This window comes from Myodes glareolus, chromosome X (assembly GCF_982192425.1).
Source record: "Myodes glareolus chromosome X, mMyoGla1.1, whole genome shotgun sequence".
NCBI classification, from domain to species: domain Eukaryota; kingdom Metazoa; phylum Chordata; class Mammalia; order Rodentia; family Cricetidae; genus Myodes; species Myodes glareolus.
Genome location: NC_142053.1, coordinates 145,161,708 through 145,177,881, shown reverse-complemented (window position 1 = coordinate 145,177,881; position 16,174 = coordinate 145,161,708).

The following is a 16,174-nucleotide window of genomic DNA, read 5'->3' as shown; positions in this document are numbered from 1 at the left end:
AAATGCTCTCCTTTCAGAGAAAATCACTTTCCTTTGAAACTGCCTTAAGCTACTTAAAAGCATTCAACAGAAATTCACATGCGTTTCTCTGAAACAGAAGCAGTCTGTTCCAACACTTCAATTCACTGTGCGAAGTGAATGGAGTGTTGCTTCACTTTCTAAATGCTGTCCTTTCAGAGAAAATCACTTTCCCTTCAAAGTACCTTAAGCTACTTACAAGCATTCACAAGAAACTCACATCTGTTTCTCTGAAAGAGAAGCAGTCTGTTCCAACACTTCAATTCACTGTTTGAAGTGAATGGAGTGTTGCTTCACTTTCTAAATGCTCTCCTTTCAGAGAAAATCACTCCCTTTTGAAACTGCCTTAAGGTACTTATAAGAATTCACAAGAAACTCACATCTCTTACTCTGAACGAGAAGCAGTCTGTTCCAACTCTTCAATTCATTGTGCTAAGTGAATGGAATGTTGCTTCACTTTCGAAATGCTGTCCTTTCAGAGAAAATCACTTTCCTTTGAAAGTGCCTTAAGCTACTTACAAGCATTCACAAAAAACTCACATGCGTTTCTATGAAAGAGAAGCAGTCTCTTCCAACACTTCAATTCACTGTGCGAAGTGAATGGAGTGTTGCTTCACTTTCTAAATGCTCTCCTTTCAGAGAAAATCACTTTCCCTTGAAAGTACCTTAAGCTACTTACAAGCATTCACAAGAAACTCACATCTGTTTCTCTGAAAGAGAAGCAGTCTGGTCCAACACTTCAATTCACTGTGCGAAGTGAATGGAGTGTTGCTTCACTTTCTAAATGCTGTCCTTACAGAGAAAATCACTTTCCCTTGAAAGTACCTTAAGCTACTTACAAGCATTCACAAGAAACTCACATCTGTTTCTCTGAAAGAGAAGCAGTCTGTTCCAACACTTCAATTCACTGTGAGAAGTGAATGGAGTGTTGCTTCACATACTAAATGCTGTAGTTTCAGAGAAAACCACTTTCTTTGAAAGTGCCTTAAGCTACTTACAAGCATTCACAAAAAACTCACATGCGTTTCTCTGAAAGAGAAGCAGTCTGTTCCAACACTTCAATTCACTGTGCGAAAGTGAATGGAGTGTTGCTTCACTTTCTAAATGCTCTCCTTTCAGAGAAAATCACTCCCTTTTGAAAGTGCTTTAAGCTACTTATAAGAATTCACAAGAAACTCACATCTCTTACTCTGAACGAGAAGCAGTCGGTTCCAACACTTCAATTAACTGTTTGAAGTGAATGGAGTGTTGCTTCACTTTCTAAATGCTGTCCTTTCAGAGAAAATCACTTTCCTTTGAAATTGCCTTAAGCTACTTACAAGCATTCACAAGAAACTCACATGCATTTTTCTGAAAGAGAAGCAGTCTGTTCGAAAACTTCAATTCACTGTGCGAATTGAATGGAGTGTTGCTTCACTTTCTACATGCTTTCTTTTCAGAGAAAATCACTTTCCTTTGAAACTGCCTTAAGCTACCTACAAGCATTCAACAGAAATTCACATGCGTTTCTCTGAAAGAGAAGCAGTCCGTTCCAACACTTCAATTCACTGTGCGAAGTGAATGGAATGTTGCTTCACTTTCTAAATCCTGTCCTTTCAGAGAAAATCACTTTCCTTTGAAAGTGCCTTAAGCTACTTACAAGCATTCACAAAAAACTCACATACGTTTCTCTGAAAGAGAAGCAGTCTGTTCCAACACTTCAATTCACTATGCGAAGTGAACGGAGTGTTGCTTCACTTTCTAAATGCTGTCCTTTCAGAGAAAATCACTTTCCTTTGAAAGTGCCTTAAGCTACTTACAAGCATTCACAAGAAACTCACATGCGTTTTTCTGAAAGAGAAGCAGTCTGTTCCAACACTTCAATTCACTGTGCGAAGTGAATGGAGTGTTGCTTCACTTTCTAAATCCTGTCCTTTCAGAGAAAATCACTTTCCTTTGAAAGTGCCTTAAGCTACTTACAAACATTCAACAGAAATTCTCATGCGTTTCTCTGAAAGAGAAGCAGTCTGTTCCAAAATTTCAATTGACTGTGCGAAGTGAGTGGAGTGTTGCTTCACTTTCTAAATGCTCTCCTTTTAGAGAAAATCACTACCTTTTGAAAGTGCCTTAAGCTACTTACAAGCATTCACAAGAAACACACATCTCTTACTCTGAAAGAGAAGCAGTCTGTTCCAACACTTCAATTCAATGTTTGAAGTGAATGGAGTGTTGCTTCACTTTCGAAATACTGTCCTTTCAGAGAAAATCACTTTCCTTTGAAAGTTCCTTAAGCTACTTACAAGCATTCACAAAAAACTCACATGCGTTTCTCTGAAAGAGAAGCAGTCTGTTCCAACACTTCAATTCACTGTTCGAAGTGAATGGAGTGTTGCTTCACTTTCTAAATGCTCTCATTTCAGAGAAAATCACTTTCCCTTGAAAGTACCTTAAGCTACTTACAAGCATTCACAAGAAACTCACATCTGTTTCTCTGAAAGAGAAGCAGTCTGGTCCAACACTTCAATTCACTGTGCGAAGTGAATGGAGTGTTGCTTCACTTTCTAAATGCTGTCCTTTCAGAGAAAATCACTTTCCTTTGAAACTGCCTTAAGCTACTTAAAAGCATTCAACAGAAATTCACATGAGTTTCTCTGAAACAGAAGCAGTCTGTTCCAACACTTCAATTCACTGTGCGAAGTGAATGGAGTGTTGCTTCACTTTCTAAATGCTGTCCTTTCAGAGAAAATCACTTTTCCTTCAAAGTACCTTAAGCTACTTACAAGCATTCACAAGAAACTCACATCTGTTTCTCTGAAAGAGAAGCAGTCTGTTCCAACACTTCAATTCACTGTGCGAAGTGAATGGAATGTTGCTTCACTTTCTAAATCATGTCCTTTCAGAGAAAATCACTTTCCTATGAAAGTGCCTTAAGCTACTTACAAGCATTCACAAAAAACTCACATGCGTTTCTCTGAAAGAGAAGCACTCTGTTCCAACACTTCAATTCACTATGCAAAGTGAACGGAGTGTTGCTTCACTTTCTAAATGCTGTCCTTTCAGAGAAAATCACTTTCCTTTGAAACTGCCTTAAGCTACTTAAAAGCATTCAACAGAAATTCACATGCGTTTCTCTGAAACAGAAGCAGTCTGTTCCAACACTTCAATTCACTGTGTGAAGTGAATGGAGTGTTGCTTCACTTTCTAAATGCTGTCCTTTCAGAGAAAATCACTTTCCCTTCAAAGTATCTTAAGCTACTTACAAGCATTCACAAGAAACTCACATCTGTTTCTCTGAAAGAGAAGCAGTCTGTTCCAACACTTAAATTCACTATGCGAAGTGAATGGAGTGTTGCTTCACTTTCTAAATGCTGTCCTTTCCGAGAAAATCACTTTCCTTTGAAATTGCCTTAAGCTACTTACAAGCATTCACAAGAAACTCACATGCGTTTTTCTGAAAGAGAAGCAGTCTGTTCCAACACTTCAATTCACTGTGCGAAGTGAATGGAGTGTTGCTTCACTTTCTAAATGCTCTCCTTTCAGAGAAAATCACTTTCCTTTGAAACTGCCTTAAGCTACTTAAAAGCATTCAACAGAAATTCACATGCGTTTCTCTGAAAGAGAAGCAGTCTGTTCCAACACTTCAATTCACTGTGCGAAGTGAATGGAGTGTTGCTTCACTTTCTAAATGCTGTCCTTTCAGAGAAAATCACTTTCCCTTCAAAGTACCTTAAGCTACTTACAAGCATTCACAAGAAACTCACATCTGTTTCTCTGAAAGAGAAGCAGTCTGTTCCAACACTTCAATTCACTGTGCGAAGTGAAAGGAGTGTTGCTTCACTTTCTAAATGCTGTCCTTTCAGAGAAAATCACTTTCCCTTCAAAGTACCTTAAGCTACTTACAAGCATTCACAAGAAACTCACATCTGTTTCTCTGAAAGAGAAGCAGTCTGTTCCAACACTTCAATTCACTGTGCGAAGTGAAAGGAGTGTTGCTTCACTTTCTAAATGCTGTCCTTTCAGAGAAAATCACTTTCCCTTGAAAGTACCTTAAGCTACTTACAAGCATTCACAAGAAACTCACATCTGTTTCTCTGAAAGAGAAGCAGTCTTTTCCAACACTTCAATTCACTGTTTGAAGTGAATGGAGTGTTGCTTCACTTTCTAAATGCTCTCCTTTCAGAGAAAATCACTCCCTTTTGAAACTGCCTTAAGGTACTTATAAGAATTCACAAGAAACTCACATCTCTTACTCTGAACGAGAAGCAGTCTGTTCCAACACTTCAATTCATTGTGCTAAGTGAATGGAATGTTGCTTCACTTTCGAAATGCTGTCCTTTCAGAGAAAATCACTTTCCTTTGAAAGTGCCTTAAGCTACTTACAAGCATTCACAAAAAACTCACATGCGTTTCTATGAAAGAGAAGCAGTCTGTTCCAACACTTCAATTCACTGTGCGAAGTGAATGGAGTGTTGCTTCACTTTCTAAATGCTCTCCTTTCAGAGAAAATCACTTTCCCTTGAAAGTACCTTAAGCTACTTACAAGCATTCACAAGAAACTCACATCTGTTTCTCTGAAAGAGAAGCAGTCTGGTCCAACACTTCAATTCACTGTGCGAAGTGAATGGAGTGTTGCTTCACTTTCTAAATGCTGTCCTTACAGAGAAAATCACTTTCCCTTGAAAGTACCTTAAGCTACTTACAAGCATTCACAAGAAACTCACATCTGTTTCTCTGAAAGAGAAGCAGTCTGTTCCAACACTTCAATTCACTGTGAGAAGTGAATGGAGTGTTGCTTCACATACTAAATGCTGTAGTTTCAGAGAAAATCACTTTCTTTGAAAGTGCCTTAAGCTACTTACAAGCATTCACAAAAAACTCACATGCGTTTCTCTGAAAGAGAAGCAGTCTGTTCCAACACTTCAATTCACTGTGCGAAAGTGAATGGAGTGTTGCTTCACTTTCTAAATGCTCTCCTTTCAGAGAAAATCACTCCCTTTTGAAAGTGCCTTAAGCTACTTATAAGAATTCACAAGAAACTCACATCTCTTACTCTGAACGAGAAGCAGTCGGTTCCAACACTTCAATTAACTGTTTGAAGTGAATGGAGTGTTGCTTCACTTTCTAAATGCTGTCCTTTCAGAGAAAATCACTTTCCTTTGAAATTGCCTTAAGCTACTTACAAGCATTCACAAGAAACTCACATGCATTTTTCTGAAAGAGAAGCAGTCTGTTCGAAAACTTCAATTCACTGTGCGAATTGAATGGAGTGTTGCTTCACTTTCTAAATGCTTTCTTGTCAGAGAAAATCACTTTCCTTTGAAACTGCCTTAAGCTACCTGCAAGCATTCAACAGAAATTCACATGCGTTTCTCTGAAAGAGAAGCAGTCCGTTCCAACACTTCAATTCACTGTGCGAAGTGAATGGAATGTTGCTTCACTTTCTAAATCCTGTCCTTTCAGAGAAAATCACTTTCCTTTGAAAGTGCCTTAAGCTACTTACAAGCATTCACAAAAAACTCACATACGTTTCTCTGAAAGAGAAGCAGTCTGTTCCAACACTTCAATTCACTATGCGAAGTGAACGGAGTGTTGCTTCACTTTCTAAATGCTGTCCTTTCAGAGAAAATCACTTTCCTTTGAAAGTGCCTTAAGCTACTTACAAGCATTCACAAGAAACTCACATGCGTTTTTCTGAAAGAGAAGCAGTCTGTTCCAACACTTCAATTCACTGTGCGAAGTGAATGGAGTGTTGCTTCACTTTCTAAATGCTCTCCTTTCAGAGAAAATCACTTTCCTTTGAAACTGCCTTAAGCTACTTACAAGCATTCAACAGAAATTCACATGCGTTTTTCTGAAAGAGAAGCAGTCTGTTCCAACACTTCAATTCACTGTGTGAAGAGAATGGAGTGTTTCTTCACTTTCTAAATGCTGTCCTTTCAGAGAAAATCACTTTCCTTTGAAAGTGCCTTAAGCTACTTACAAACATTCAACAGAAATTCTCATGCGTTTCTCTGAAAGAGAAGCAGTCTGTTCCAAAATTTCAATTCACTGTGCGAAGTGAGTGGAGTGTTGCTTCACTTTCTAAATGCTCTCCTTTTAGAGAAAATCACTACCTTTTGAAAGTGCCTTAAGCTACTTACAAGCATTCACAAGAAACACACATCTCTTACTCTGAAAGAGAAGCAGTCTGTTCCAACACTTCAATTCAATGTTTGAAGTGAATGGAGTGTTGCTTCACTTTCGAAATGCTGTCCTTTCAGAGAAAATCACTTTCCTTTGAAAGTGCCTTAAGCTACTTACAAGCATTCACAAAAAACTCACATGGGTTTCTATGAAAGAGAAGCAGTCTGTTCCAACACTTCAATTCACTGTGCGAAGTGAATGGAGTGTTGCTTCACTTTCTAAATGCTGTCCTTTCACAGAAAATCACTTTCCCTTGAAAGTACCTTAAGCTACTTACAAGCATTCACAAGAAACTCACATCTGTTTCTCTGAAAGAGATGCAGTCTGGTCCAACACTTCAATTCACTGTGCGAAGTGAATGGAGTGTTGCTTCACTTTCTAAATGCTGTCATTACAGAGAAAATCACTTTCCCTTGAAAGTACCTTAAGCTACTTACAAGCATTCACAAGAAACTCACATCTGTTTCTCTGAAAGAGAAGCAGTCTGTTCCAACACTTCAATTCACTGTGAGAAGTGAATGGAGTGTTGCTTCACATACTAAATGCTGTAGTTTCAGAGAAAATCACTTTCCTTTGAAAGTGCCTTAAGCTACTTACAAGCATTCACAAGAAACTCACATGCGTTTTTCTGAAAGAGAAGCAGTCTGTTCCAACACTTCAATTCACTGTGCGAAGTGAATGGAGTGTTGCTTCACTTTCTAAATGCTCTCCTTTCAGAGAAAATCACTTTCCTTCGAAACTGCCTTAAGCTACTTACAAGCATTCAACAGAAATTCACATGCGTTTTTCTGAAAGAGAAGCAGTCTGTTCCAACACTTCAATTCACTGTGTGAAGAGAATGGAGTGTTTCTTCACTTTCTAAATGCTGTCCTTTCAGAGAAAATCACTTTCCTTTGAAAGTGCCTTAAGCTACTTACAAACATTCAACAGAAATTCTCATGCGTTTCTCTGAAAGAGAAGCAGTCTGTTCCAAAACTTCAATTCACTGTGCGAAGTGAGTGGAGTGTTGCTTCACTTTCTAAAAGCTCTCCTTTTAGAGAAAATCACACCCTTTTGAAAGTGCCTTAAGCTACTTACAAGCATTCACAAGAAACACACATCTCTTACTCTGAAAGAGAAGCAGTCTGTTCCAACACTTCAATTCATTGTGCTAAGTGAATGGAATGTTGCTTCACTTTCGAAATGCTGTCTTTTCAGAGAAAATCACTTTCCTTTGAAAGTGCCTTAAGCTACTTACAAGCATTCACAAAAAACTCACATGCGTTTCTATGAAAGAGAAGCAGTCTGTTCCAACACTTCAATTCACTGTGCGAAGTGAATGGAGTGTTGCTTCACTTTCTAAATGCTCTCCTTTCAGAGAAAATCACTTTCCCTTGAAAGTACCTTAAGCTACTTACAAGCATTCACAAGAAACTCACATCTGTTTCTCTGAAAGAGAAGCAGTATGGTCCAACACTTCAATTCACTGTGCGAAGTGAATGGAGTGTTGCTTCACTTTCTAAATGCTGTCCTTACAGAGAAAATCACTTTCCCTTGTAAGTACCTTAAGCTACTTACAAGCATTCACAAGAAACTCACATCTGTTTCTCTGAAAGAGAAGCAGTCTGTTCTAACACTTCAATTCACTGTGAGAAGTGAATGGAGTGTTGCTTCACATACTAAATGCTGTAGTTTCAGAGAAAATCACTTTCTTTGAAAGTGCCTTAAGCTACTTACAAGCATTCACAAAAAACTCACATGCGTTTCTCTGAAAGAGAAGCAGTCTGTTCCAACACTTCAATTCACTGTGCGAAAGTGAATGGAGTGTTGCTTCACTTTCTAAATGCTCTCCTTTCAGAGAAAATCACTCCCTTTTCAAAGTGCCTTAAGCTACTTATAAGAATTCACAAGAAACTCACATCTCTTACTCTGAACGAGAAGCAGTCCGTTCCAACACTTCAATTAACTGTTTGAAGTGAATGGAGTGTTGCTTCACTTTCTAAATGCTGTCCTTTCAGAGAAAATCACTTTCCTTTGAAATTGCCTTAAGCTACTTACAAGCATTCACAAGAAACTCACATGCATTTTTCTGAAAGAGAAGCAGTCTGTTCGAAAGCTTCAATTCACTGTGCGAATTGAATGGAGTGTTGCTTCACTTTCTAAATGCTTTCTTGTCAGAGAAAATCACTTTCCTTTGAAACTGCCTTAAGCTACCTACAAGCATTCAACAGAAATTCACATGCGTTTCTCTGAAAGAGAAGCAGTCCGTTCCAACACTTCAATTCACTGTGCGAAGTGAATGGAATGTTGCTTCACTTTCTAAATCCTGTCCTTTCAGAGAAAATCACTTTCCTTTGAAAGTGCCTTAAGCTACTTACAAGCATTCACAAAAAACTCACATACGTTTCTCTGAAAGAGAAGCAGTCTGTTCCAACACTTCAATTCACTATGCGAAGTGAACGGAGTGTTGCTTCACTTTCTAAATGCTGTCCTTTCAGAGAAAATCACTTTCCTTTGAAAGTGCCTTAAGCTACTTACAAGCATTCACAAGAAACTCACATGCGTTTTTCTGAAAGAGAAGCAGTCTGTTCCAACACTTCAATTCACTGTGCGAAGTGAATGGAGTGTTGCTTCACTTTCTAATTGCTCTCCTTTCAGAGAAAATCACTTTCCTTTGAAACTGCCTTAAGCTACTTACAAGCATTCAACAGAAATTCACATGCGTTTTTCTGAAAGAGAAGCAGTCTGTTCCAACACTTCAATTCACTGTGTGAAGAGAATGGAGTGTTTCTTCACTTTCTAAATGCTGTCCTTTCAGAGAAAATCACTTTCCTTTGAAAGTGCCTTAAGCTACTTACAAACATTCAACAGAAATTCTCATGCGTTTCTCTGAAAGAGAAGCAGTCTGTTCCAAAATTTCAATTCACTGTGCGAAGTGAGTGGAGTGTTGCTTCACTTTCTAAATGCTCTCCTTTTAGAGAAAATCACTACCTTTTGAAAGTGCCTTAAGCTACTTACAAGCATTCACAAGAAACACACATCTCTTACTCTGAAAGAGAAGCAGTCTGTTCCAACACTTCAATTCAATGTTTGAAGTGAATGGAGTGTTGCTTCACTTTCGAAATGCTGTCCTTTCAGAGAAAATCACTTTCCTTTGAAAGTGCCTTAAGCTACTTACAAGCATTCACAAAAAACTCACATGCGTTTCTCTGAAAGAGAAGCAGTCTGTTCCAACACTTCAATTCACTGTTCGAAGTGAATGGAGTGTTGCTTCACTTTCTAAATGCTCTCATTTCAGAGAAAATCACTTTCCCTTGAAAGTACCTTAAGCTACTTACAAGCATTCACAAGAAACTCACATCTGTTTCTCTGAAAGAGAAGCAGTCTGGTCCAACACTTCAATTCACTGTGCGAAGTGAATGGAGTGTTGCTTCACTTTCTAAATGCTGTCCTTTCAGAGAAAATCACTTTCCTTTGAAACTGCCTTAAGCTACTTAAAAGCATTCAACAGAAATTCACATGCGTTTCTCTGAAACAGAAGCAGTCTGTTCCAACACTTCAATTCACTGTGAGAAGTGAATGGAGTGTTGCTTCACTTTCTAAATGCTGTCCTTTCAGAGAAAATCACTTTTCCTTCAAAGTACCTTAAGCTACTTACAAGCATTCACACGAAACTCACATCTGTTTCTCTGAAAGAGAAGCAGTCTTTTCCAACACTTCAATTCACTGTGCGAAGTGAATGGAATGTTGCTTCACTTTCTAAATGCTGTCATTACAGAGAAAATCACTTTCCCTTGAAAGTACCTTAAGCTACTTACAAGCATTCACAAGAAACTCACATCTGTTTCTCTGAAAGAGAAGCAGTCTGTTCCAACACTTCAATTCACTGTGAGAAGTGAATGGAGTGTTGCTTCACATACTAAATGCTGTAGTTTCAGAGAAAATCACTTTCCTTTGAAAGTGCCTTAAGCTACTTACAAGCCTTCACAAGAAACTCACATGCGTTTTTCTGAAAGAGAAGCAGTCTGTTCCAACACTTCAATTCACTGTGCGAAGTGAATGGAGTGTTGCTTCACTTTCTAAATGCTCTCCTTTCAGAGAAAATCACTTTCCTTTGAAACTGCCTTAAGCTATTTACAAGCATTCAACAGAAATTCACATGCGTTTTTCTGAAAGAGAAGCAGTCTGTTCCAACACTTCAATTCACTGTGTGAAGAGAATGGAGTGTTTCTTCACTTTCTAAATGCTGTCCTTTCAGAGAAAATCACTTTCCTTTGAAAGTGCCTTAAGCTACTTACAAACATTCAACAGAAATTCTCATGCGTTTCTCTGAAAGAGAAGCAGTCTGTTCCAAAACTTCAATTCACTGTGCGAAGTGAGTGGAGTGTTGCTTCACTTTCTAAATGCTCTCCTTTTAGAGAAAATCACTCCCTTTTGAAAGTGCCTTAAGCTACTTACAAGCATTCACAAGAAACACACATCTCTAACTCTGAAAGAGAAGCAGTCTGTTCCAACACTTCAATTCAATGTTTGAAGTGAATGGAGTGTTGCTTCACTTTCGAAATGCTGTCCTTTCAGAGAAAATCACTTTCCTTTGAAAGTGCCTTAAGCTACTTACAAGCATTCACAAAAAACTCACATGCGTTTCTCTGAAAGAGAAGCAGTCTGTTCCAACACTTCAATTCACTGTGCGAAGTGAATGGAGTGTTGCTTCACTTTCTAAATCCTCTCCTTTCAGAGGAAATCACTTTCCCTTGAAAGTACCTTAAGCTACTTACAAGCATTCACAAGAAACTCATATCTGTTTCTCTGAAAGAGAAGCAGTCTGGTCCAACACTTCAATTCACTGTGCGAAGTGAATGGAGTGTTGCTTCACTTTCTAAATGCTGTCCTTTCAGGGAAAATCACTTTCCCTTGAAAGTACCTTAAGCTACTTACAAGCATTCACAAGAAACTCACATCTGTTACTCTGAAAGAGAAGCAGTCTGTTCCAACACTTCAATTCACTGTGCGAAGTGAATGGAGTGTTGCTTCACTTTCTAAATGCTCTCCTTTCAGAGAAAATCACTCCCTTTTGAAACTGCCTTAAGGTACTTATAAGAATTCACAAGAAACTCACTTCTCTTACTCTGAACGAGAAGCAGTCTGTTCCAACACTTCAATTCACTGTGCGAAGTGAATGGAGTGTTGCTTCACTTTCGAAATGCTGTCCTTTCAGAGAAAATCACTTTCCTTTGAAACTGCCTTAAGCTACTTACAAGCATTCACAAAAAACTCACATGCGTTTCTATGAAAGAGAAGCAGTCTGTTCCAACACTTCAATTCACTGTGCGAAGTGAATGGAGTGTTGCTTCACTTTCTAAATGCTCTCCTTTCAGAGAAAATCACTTTCCCTTGAAAGTACCTTAAGCTACTTACAAGCATTCACAAGAAACTCACATCTGTTTCTCTGAAAGAGAAGCAGTCTGGTCCAACACTTCAATTCACTGTGCGAAGTGAATGGAGTGTTTCTTCACTTTCTAAATGCTGTCCTTACAGAGAAAATCACTTTCCCTTGAAAGTACCTTAAGCTACTTACAAGCATTCACAAAAAACTCACATCTGTTTCTCTGAAAGAGAAGCAGTCTGTTCCACCACTTCAATTCACTGTGCGAAGTGAATGGAGTGTTGCTTCACTTTCTAAATGCTGTCCTTTCAGAGAAAATCACTTTCCCTTCAAAGTACCTTAAGCTACTTACAAGCATTCACAAGAAACTCACATCTGTTTCTCTTAAAGAGAAGCAGTCTGTTCCAACACTTCAATTCACTGTGCGAAGTGAAAGGAGTGTTGCTTCACTTTCGAAATGCTGTCCTTTCAGAGAAAATCACTTTCCCTTGAAAGTACCTTAAGCTACTTACAAGCATTCACAAGAAACTCACATCTGTTTCTCTGAAAGAGATGCAGTCTGTTCCAACACTTCAATTCACTGTGCGAAGTGAATGGAGTGTTGCTTCACTTTCTATGTGCTCTCCTTTCAGAGAAAATCACTCCCTTTTGAAACTGCCTTAAGGTACTTACAAGAATTCACAAGAAACTCACATCTCTTACTCTGAACGTGAAGCAGTCTGTTCCAACACTTCAATTCACTGTGCGAAGTGAATGGAGTGTTGCTTCACTTTCGAAATGCCGTCCTTTCAGAGAAAATCACTTTCCTTTGAAAGTGCCTTAAGCTACTTACAAGCATTCACAAAAAACTCACATGGGTTTCTATGAAAGAGAAGCAGTCTGTTCCAACACTTCAATTCACTGTGCGACGTGAATGGAGTGTTGCTTCACTTTCTAAATGCTGTCCTTTCAGAGAAAATCACTTTCCCTTGAAAGTACCTTAAGCTACTTACAAGCATTCACAAGAAACTCACATCTGTTTCTCTGAAAGAGAAGCAGTCTGGTCCAACACTTCAATTCACTGTGCGAAGTGAATGGAGTGTTGCTTCACTTTCTAAATGCTGTCATTACAGAGAAAATCACTTTCCCTTGAAAGTACCTTAAGCTACTTACAAGCATTCACAAGAAACTCACATCTGTTTCTCTGAAAGAGAAGCAGTCTGTTCCAACACTTCAATTCACTGTGAGAAGTGAATGGAGTGTTGCTTCACATACTAAATGCTGTAGTTTCAGAGAAAATCACTTTCCTTTGAAAGTGCCTTAAGCTACTTACAAGCATTCACAAGAAACTCACATGCGTTTTTCTGAAAGAGAAGCAGTCTGTTCCAACACTTCAATTCACTGTGCGAAGTGAATGGAGTGTTGCTTCACTTTCTAAATGCTCTCCTTTCAGAGAAAATCACTTTCCTTTGAAACTGCCTTAAGCTACTTACAAGCATTCAACAGAAATTCACATGCGTTTTTCTGAAAGAGAAGCAGTCTGTTCCAACACTTCAATTCACTGTGTGAAGAGAATGGAGTGTTTCTTCACTTTCTAAATGCTGTCCTTTCAGAGAAAATCACTTTCCTTTGAAAGTGCCTTAAGCTACTTACAAACATTCAACAGAAATTCTCATGCGTTTCTCTGAAAGAGAAGCAGTCTGTTCCAAAACTTCAATTCACTGTGCGAAGTGAGTGGAGTGTTGCTTCACTTTCTAAATGCTCTCCTTTTAGAGAAAATCACTCCCTTTTGAAAGTGCCTTAAGCTACTTACAAGCATTCACAAGAAACACACATCTCTTACTCTGAAAGAGAAGCAGTCTGTTCCAACACTTCAATTCAATGTTTGAAGTGATTGGAGTGTTGCTTCACTTTCGAAATGCTGTCCTTTCAGAGAAAATCACTTTCCCTTGAAAGTACCTTAAGCTACTTACAAGCATTCACAAGAAACTCACATCTGTTTCTCTGAAAGAGAAGCAGTCTGGTCCAACACTTCAATTCACTGTGCGAAGTGAATGGAGTGTTTCTTCACTTTCTAAATGCTGTCCTTACAGAGAAAATCACTTTCCCTTGAAAGTACCTTAAGCTACTTACAAGCATTCACAAAAAACTCACATCTGTTTCTCTGAAAGAGAAGCAGTCTGTTCCACCACTTCAATTCACTGTGCGAAGTGAATGGAGTGTTGCTTCACTTTCTAAATGCTGTCCTTTCAGAGAAAATCACTTTCCCTTCAAAGTACCTTAAGCTACTTACAAGCATTCACAAGAAACTCACATCTGTTTCTCTTAAAGAGAAGCAGTCTGTTCCAACACTTCAATTCACTGTGCGAAGTGAAAGGAGTGTTGCTTCACTTTCGAAATGCTGTCCTTTCAGAGAAAATCACTTTCCCTTGAAAGTACCTTAAGCTACTTACAAGCATTCACAAGAAACTCACATCTGTTTCTCTGAAAGTGATGCAGTCTGTTCCAACACTTCAATTCACTGTGCGAAGTGAATGGAGTGTTGCTTCACTTTCTGTGTGCTCTCCTTTCAGAGAAAATCACTCCCTTTTGAAACTGACTTAAGGTACTTACAAGAATTCACAAGAAACTCACATCTCTTACTCTGAACGAGAAGCAGTCTGTTCCAACACTTCAATTCACTGTGCGAAGTGAATGGAGTGTTGCTTCACTTTCGAAATGCCGTCCTTTCAGAGAAAATCACTTTCCTTTGAAAGTGCCTTAAGCTACTTACAAGCATTCACAAAAAACTCACATGGGTTTCTATGAAAGAGAAGCAGTCTGTTCCAACACTTCAATTCACTGTGCGACGTGAATGGAGTGTTGCTTCACTTTCTAAATGCTGTCCTTTCAGAGAAAATCACTTTCCCTTGAAAGTACCTTAAGCTACTTACAAGCATTCACAAGAAACTCACATCTGTTTCTCTGAAAGAGAAGCAGTCTGGTCCAACACTTCAATTCACTGTGCGAAGTGAATGGAGTGTTGCTTCACTTTCTAAATGCTGTCATTACAGAGAAAATCACTTTCCCTTGAAAGTACCTTAAGCTACTTACAAGCATTCACAAGAAACTCACATCTGTTTCTCTGAAAGAGAAGCAGTCTGTTCCAACACTTCAATTCACTGTGAGAAGTGAATGGAGTGTTGCTTCACATACTAAATGCTGTAGTTTCAGAGAAAATCACTTTCCTTTGAAAGTGCCTTAAGCTACTTACAAGCATTCACAAGAAACTCACATGCGTTTTTCTGAAAGAGAAGCAGTCTGTTCCAACACTTCAATTCACTGTGCGAAGTGAATGGAGTGTTGCTTCACTTTCTAAATGCTCTCCTTTCAGAGAAAATCACTTTCCTTTGAAACTGCCTTAAGCTACTTACAAGCATTCAACAGAAATTCACATGCGTTTTTCTGAAAGAGAAGCAGTCTGTTCCAACACTTCAATTCACTGTGTGAAGAGAATGGAGTGTTTCTTCACTTTCTAAATGCTGTCCTTTCAGAGAAAATCACTTTCCTTTGAAAGTGCCTTAAGCTACTTACAAACATTCAACAGAAATTCTCATGCGTTTCTCTGAAAGAGAAGCAGTCTGTTCCAAAACTTCAATTCACTGTGCGAAGTGAGTGGAGTGTTGCTTCACTTTCTAAATGCTCTCCTTTTAGAGAAAATCACTCCCTTTTGAAAGTGCCTTAAGCTACTTACAAGCATTCACAAGAAACACACATCTCTTACTCTGAAAGAGAAGCAGTCTGTTCCAACACTTCAATTCAATGTTTGAAGTGATTGGAGTGTTGCTTCACTTTCGAAATGCTGTCCTTTCAGAGAAAATCACTTTCCTTTGAAAGTCCCTTAAGCTACTTACAAGCATTCACAAAAAACTCACATGCGTTTCTCTGAAAGAGAAGCAGTCTGTTCCAACACTTCAATTCACTGTGCGAAGTGAATGGAGTGTTGCTTCACTTTCTAAATGCTCTCCTTTCAGAGAAAATCACTTTCCCTTGAAAGTACCTTAAGCTACTTACAAGCATTCACAAGAAACTCACATCTGTTTCTCTGAAAGAGAAGCAGTCTGTTCCAACACTTCAATTCACTGTGAGAAGTGAATGGAGTGTTGCTTCACATACTAAATGCTGTAGTTTCAGAGAAAATCACTTTCCTTTGAAAGTGCCTTAAGCTACTTACAAGCCTTCACAAGAAACTCACATGCGTTTTTCTGAAAGAGAAGCAGTCTGTTCCAACACTTCAATTCACTGTGCGAAGTGAATGGAGTGTTGCTTCACTTTCTAAATGCTCTCCTTTCAGAGAAAATCACTTTCCTTTGAAACTGCCTTAAGCTATTTACAAGCATTCAACAGAAATTCACATGCGTTTTTCTGAAAGAGAAGCAGTCTGTTCCAACACTTCAATTCACTGTGTGAAGAGAATGGAGTGTTTCTTCACTTTCTAAATGCTGTCCTTTCAGAGAAAATCACTTTCCTTTGAAAGTGCCTTAAGCTACTTACAAACATTCAACAGAAATTCTCATGCGTTTCTCTGAAAGAGAAGCAGTCTGTTCCAAAACTTCAATTCACTGTGCGAAGTGAGTGGAGTGTTGCTTCACTTTCTAAATGCTCTCCTTT